Below are 6,508 nucleotides of genomic sequence, written 5' to 3'. Positions count from 1 at the left end.
CCCTCACCTGCCCTCGTACACGAGGTTTTGTGAGAGCTTTTGAGAGCATTTCCAGCTCGAAGTGGATCTCAGCTTGGAGCGAGAGTGTGTTGCTGAAATAATGCTGACTTTCCATTGATGTGACTTTCCGTTCAACTGAGGCTTTGTGTGTGTGTGTGTGTGTGCGAGTATTGGTTAGTTGGTGGTGATATCCTTTCCGAAGCTATCCTCCCGGGAAAATGCTGGAGAGCTCCGTGCTTACGCTCAGCTCGAGTGGCTTCGTACGTGGTTAATCTTGGTCCTTGTTATAGTGAATGGACGTGTCACTTGCTACATGCGCTCGGCTCGAAGGGATGAGACCTGATGGTGGTGGTCTGGTGAAACATATTTGCTCCCAGTCGAACATGCTGCTGGTTTGTTTTCCGTAACAAAACACTGTTCCGGTGAGGTTTTTTCCGTCTCTCTTTCTCTTTTCTATTTTTCTCTTTTTTTGCAACGCTCCTGGGAATGCCGTTGTAAGAGAGTAGTTGGCACAAATATGCTTGCTTATCAAAGTCTCATCGATATCGATACTCTGCAAAGGGTAAAGCAGTGGCATGGACTTTCCTTTTTTTCCCCCAATGCTCACCCTCGACAACATACCCTTTTCCGTACCTTCACAGCTCAACATCGAAACAAACAGAACAGGAAAGTCTTCCAACTAGACAAAAAAAACCTTATCACTGACATGTATCGCCGGTGTGTATCGTTGTACAACCTGTTCCTTATGTCGCTGCGAGTTTTTCCCGCTTACTGTACGCGGTAAGTGTACGCTGTTATCCCCGTAGCGTGATAAGAATATCATAGCATAGCTTCTATTTATAGCCGTTGCTTATCGGAACAGGTGTGCTACATATGCCGTGAATGGGTCGTATATTTACAGCCCCCAGTACGCGTGCTAGCCCGTGGAGTATCGGGCGGAAATTACCCTTTTATCGAACGGCCGATAATAAGGGAAGATGCGACGATGCGTGTGAACTTGGGGTTTACCGACAAGGAAAGCCGAAGCCACATTCTGTCTGGGGGATAAAAGCGGGAAAATACGTACGTTAGAAGTGATTCAACAATGAGCTTATATTACAAAATTTTAATGTTGAAGCTCACTTGTCGTTAGTCTGAGAGGTCCTTGGAACACGATGCAATGGAACATGTTGAGCAATGTTGTGTTTAATTAGGCTTAGTTAATGTTTTATACGAATATTTCTCTTTCTATCTCTTTTCTATGGAATATAGTAAATGACCATAGATCATGTATGCTGCATACCCTGTCATGTTTTTTTCTTATTAAAGAGTTTTTTGTACGCGTCGAATCGTTGGCAGTTGAAAATCATCAACCGGTTCTAGAGATTATAGTCCTATTAAATTTCCTACACTTTTTCCTACGCTGCATATTTGCTACCGGGTATGGTTTGTCGAATGGAACTGGATCTGTAGCTGTTCCAGACCCAAACCAAGATTCAATTATCGTTCCGAATCCGGAACAGTTCCAGGTACTGTTTCAGGAATTGAATATAATTGAGAGCTATTTCAGGATTGGTATGGGTACACGATCGAATCCAGGGCCGGTATTGATTCATGATATGTTCCAGGGGCGGCAAAGGTTTCATGATCAGTTCCAGGACATGTATGGGTTTATGAAAGGTTCTAGGGTCGGTATAAGTTAATCATAGTTTCCAGAACCGGGATAGGTTCATGATCGGTTCTAGAACCTGTATGGGTTCATGATAGGTTCAAAGACCGGGATAGGATCTTGATAGGTTTCAGTACCGTGTTAGGTTTATAATCGGTTCCAGGACCAATATGCGTTCAGTATCAGTTCCTGGACCGCTATGGGTTCATGATAGGTTTCAAGACCAGGATAGGTTCATGATATGTTCTATGGTGGATATGGGTTCGTGATAGGTTTCAGGGCCGATATACGTTTATGATAGGTTCCAAGACCGGGATAGGTTTTTGATCGGTTCCAGAATCGGTATGAGCTCATGATCGGTTCCAGGATCGATATGCGTTCAGTATCAGTTCCTGAACCGCTGTGGGGATCATGATTTGTTTCAAGACCGGGATAGGTTCATGATAAGTTCGCTGTCGGATATAGGTTCATGATAGGTTCCAGGATCAATATGGGTTAATGTTAGGTTCCAGGATCGGGATAGGTTCATTATCAGTTCCAGAATCGGTATGGGTTCATGATAGGTTTTAGGGCCGAGATAGGATCATGATCAGTTCCAGAACCGGAATGGGTTCATGATAGGTTCGAGGACCGAGATAGGTTCATGGTCGGTTCCAGTACCGTTATGGGTTTATGACCAGTTCCAAGACCGACATGGGTTCATGAACAGTTCTTGGATCGGTATGACCAGTATTAATTCCTGGACCGGTATGGGTTCAGTATCGGTTCCTGGACCGGCATAGGTTCAGTATCAGGTTCAGGGCCGGCAGTAGCTAATTAGCAGCTATTAAACCAGAAAAGGTTACATATTTGTGTCAGGACCAGTATGAGTTTGGTTATAGGTCTCCTAAGGGATGTCCATAAGTATCTCAGTTTAATTTGGTTTCAACACCATACATTTTGGAGCACTCTTTACAGTAAAGGGGATGTTTGAAGTCTAGTTGTGTAGCCCTGTAGCCAGGCCAAACTAACAATTATTATCAAAATGTAGAGTTCAAGCTATGTAAGCATATTAGCACAATTTTCTTTATCTTAAAAGATTCACGTACCTATTTAAGCAGGTTCTTAAGAAAAGCATTAAACGAAAGTCACAAAACAAACATGCAAATGTAATACAATCTGTATGGGCTACCCAATCAGATTGGTCAATAATCATTAAAAGTGACAAAGCCGTGTCGTTGCCTTCACAAAATCACTTACATCGTTATACACCGCACCAAACAAAAAAGGCGCTTCATTCATTGAACAAAAAACATCCTCCCGCTCTTACCCTTCTCGCATCCGATAAACGCCTCCACCTTTGCCCCCATACGAATCCTTTATGTCCTGTATGTGTGTGTGTAATCGTGCAACGGTTATCTAAAAAGCTAATCACCATCACCATCGCATAATCCGAGGTCAGTGTTCCCATCAGTAACGACGGTGAAGGGAAGCGATGGAGTTTAACATCCTTTTCTCCGCTCTCCGTCACATCCTTCTCTCCCCCCCCTTTTTACACGACAATTCCAATCCCCAAAGCCGCATTGTTTGCTGGTACCCTGTTACGCAACGCCAAACTGCCAAAGCTTCCAAGCCCGCACGAGGACGAGCCTTCACGTACAGAAGCTTACTCTCTCTCTCTCTCTCACACACACACACGCACACACGTTTATGAGAATTTCACTCACAGTATCCTGGCACGGCACGAATGAGTGCCCGCGGAGATCGTCCGGCACAGTCGGGCCACTGCTCGGGGGCCGCCTTTCAGTACGTTGAGTGCAAGCCGAGCGTGTAAACGTCGAGGCCGTGTTGGGGCTTTCTGCTGGTCGGGCTGCTAACAGTTGTCGCAGGGATTCACCCTTCGCCTTCACAGTGGAAGAGAGAGAGAGAGAGAGAGAGAGAGAGCGAGGAGAGAGGTGAGGAAGGATTGGAAAAGACAACCAAGGCAATACCAGTAGCACTGGTGGAAAAAGCAACCAAAGTCTAATAAGAAAACGACACATTTTGTTTGATCGAAGGCAAACGACGGACTGTGACTGTGTGCCAGAGCAGGGGGAAAAAGGTCCTGAGGTGGAGCGAAAGTGTCCTGTGTGGGCGAGACAGTAGGGAAACGTCCGGATGCAGTGGTGATTTTGTATGGCAGAGACATCGGTTCAAGTTTGAGTTGTAGCTTTTCCAGTTCTGGAATTTGGTGCAAAAGAAGAGTGTAGTCGAAATAGTGCAGAGTAAAAGAAAAGTGCTCCCCTGCGGACTTGCTGCACAAAGCATCAAACCTTCACGCAAGTCTCATCAATCTGTCAACGGATCCTGGCATTCTCCCTCCCCTCCCCCCCTCCCAATCCCCCTAAATTTTCACTGCTTTTTGTCCCTGCGTCACTGATCCACACCGTTCGTTTTTCATTCCCATTTCAATGGCAAATCAAAGCGCCCACCGTTTGGTTGGAAAATTTTCACCAATTTTCCAAGCCTTTTTTTCGCACAAAAAGGAATCTTTGCTTTGATTGAGCTTGTTAGAATGTGATATTCCCTTTTCTGTATGAGTGTGTGTGTGTGTGTTTTCCATTTCTTATATTTCATGCTATCCTTTCACAGCCTGTGGTGGTATAAAGTACAGCCCAGCAAAAAAGGCGAATCCGTATGCTGTACAGTAGTGCGAGTCCACCAACAAAAACAACAAAAAAAGGCGCAGGATACAGAGTGAATAAAAACGAGTGCGAGCGAGCGAGAGAAAGATTGTGTGTGCGTGATTAAAGAAGGAAAAAACACAGCAAGAGAGTGATTAAAAGCGAGCAAAACGCGGTACATCGTGGGAAAACGAAGAAAAGCATCCCCAACGCACACACCAAAAAAAAAAAAAGGTTTGAAAGAAAAGCCACCCCTAAACGAGGGAGAGCGAAAGTGGAGTCTTGCAGTGAGAGAGAGAGAGATAGCGAGAAAGTGAGTAAGAGAGTGTGTGCGCGCTTAGTGAGAGCTGCTTGCGGAGAGCGTGATCACGCTCGATTGCTCTTGCTCTTGAGGTCGAGCTTCGATTGCTGAGTTGGAATCGATTCCCGAGCCCATCGAAGTAGCAGCAGCAGCAGCAGTGTGGCTACAGTGTGGTACGCAGATTCATTTGCTTATCAGTGAGGAAAAATAGTACACAGTGCGGTCGTGTACATCAAGCACAATCTGGATGTTGTGAGTGAATAAGTGAGTGGAAAATATCTGGAAAATCGTCAAGGAAAGGATACTGTTGTGGTTTTATGGTACAGTGAAGCCTTGACCTGGTACAAACGCATTGTCCGCAAGATCCGAGCTCTTCCATTTTCCCACGCCATCGTCACCAGTCAACTCCCGTTTGTCAAGGATTTGTGGATTAGTTTCCGGATGGTGTCCGTTTTTTGCATTGCACTGTAAGTATTCGTCGCGTGCGGTTTTGCGCTCGAGTTTTGGACTGTTCGATTCGCCCTCTTTGCCGAAGAGCGAGAAGGGCGTGGAGCTTTCGACGGTCTGGATGTGTTTGGCGTTCCGTCTAGAGATTGGATTGATCGACGTCAGGCTAAGCATGGCCATTGGATACATTGATAGTCGTTTTGTTTGTGTTTTAAAGGACACTTCTCAACGAATCTACATGATATAAGACTCAGAAAGCAATTTTAGATAAGGTAACACGATGGTAAATCACAGCAATAGAATGAGAAATGGAAAAGCATGTCGCCCGCTAGCTTCGATTACACACTATCTCCTCAAGCAATCCATTTTAACTTTGCTTCTTTATTACAGCACACATAAAATGACACGCAAAACCCCCCGCAAAGAGCGTTTAATTAAAAGCAAGTGCGCAACATAGCGTAAAGGCAAGAAAACAACAAAAAAAGAGGTAGCAACTTTTCTCATTATGCTTCACTGCGCCCCCGGTGCGTTTATTGTGCTCTGCTGGCCTGGGCTTTCGGTTATCAGTCGCCAGAGCTAAAAAAACGGAAGAAGAAGCCTGCAGGCATTTCGATCACCACACACCACCGACTTCGACGCCGGAACGTCGCAACATGACGCTTGGTGGACAAATTTGCATTCCTGTCCTTATCCTTTTGCACGACATACTCCGGCGGGTCTAAGGAATCGCTGCACGACACGTGAAAGCTCCGTTTCTGCACCCCCCTCTGCGGCATTCGGCTTTGGGCCAGCAGGGTTGGCTACTTGCCAAAAACGGTTACTCCCGCACCGTTGCATACCTTGGCTTGTACCGAAATGTTGGCGTTATGTAAATGTGTGTGGTTCCCTGCCGAGGTTGGAATGTTCGAGGAAATGCCGCGGCGCCTTCGTACGGTGGTGCAAATTTTCAATGTGTGTGTTTGTGCTGCACCAGCATGGAGAGGAAGGATTTAATGAACGGGGTATTGAACATTTCCCTTTGTAATAAATTTCAGTTCTATCTTTTTCGTTCTATTTGGGGGAAAAACGCCCAATTTTTTTGCCGCGTGTTGCTATGAAAAACCTTTTCCTCTCGAGGACAACCACCGGCAAACGGAGCACTGTTTGGCAGGACCCACTGACCGGACTGACGGTCGTTGCCGGTTGCGTGCCGAACCAAATCGATTTTCCCTGTCCCGGGCGTTGTCAAAATTAACTGACTTGACTCTTGCCGTTACCGATTCCGTCCGTTGCTGTGTGTTGCGGGGGGTCGTGTTTTGATAGTGTCCTCACTCGAATTCACCTTCAGCGTGCTCCGGCACGCTTGTGTGACCTCATCCGTCTAACATCGTGGCCCGCGGCCGTGTTTGGGACACATTGCGACGTTTTGAAGCAAACGAGTGCTGTTTTAATGCTGACCATTTGGTCGCTGTTGCATCGATCGGTGGTGTG

At 46.0% G+C, this 6,508-nt stretch overlaps 1 protein-coding gene across 6 annotated transcripts in view; it reads left to right on the top strand.

Annotated features, from left to right (window-relative positions):
• The window catches only part of LOC120898534 (G-protein coupled receptor 52), a 50,193-nt gene that overhangs the window by 23,049 nt on the left and 20,636 nt on the right, over positions 1 to 6,508 (top strand). For 3 of the 6 annotated variants that reach the window (XM_040304514.1, XM_040304513.1, XM_040304509.1), the window contains exons 1-2: positions 3,449 to 3,582; positions 4,259 to 5,058. The exons of 1 other annotated variant lie outside the window; for it this stretch is intronic. The gene's annotated coding sequence lies outside the window, so the exon portion shown is untranslated. Of the gene's footprint in view, positions 1 to 3,448; positions 3,583 to 4,258; positions 5,059 to 6,508 lie in introns of those variants that run through there. 2 more of the 6 variants (XM_040304510.1, XM_040304511.1) reach the window with 1 other exon arrangement.

This window comes from Anopheles arabiensis, chromosome 2 (assembly GCF_016920715.1).
Source record: "Anopheles arabiensis isolate DONGOLA chromosome 2, AaraD3, whole genome shotgun sequence".
In the NCBI taxonomy this organism is placed as follows: domain Eukaryota; kingdom Metazoa; phylum Arthropoda; class Insecta; order Diptera; family Culicidae; genus Anopheles; species Anopheles arabiensis.
The sequence above is the reverse complement of the archived record's forward strand: the minus strand, read 5'-3'. Positions and strand labels throughout refer to the sequence as shown.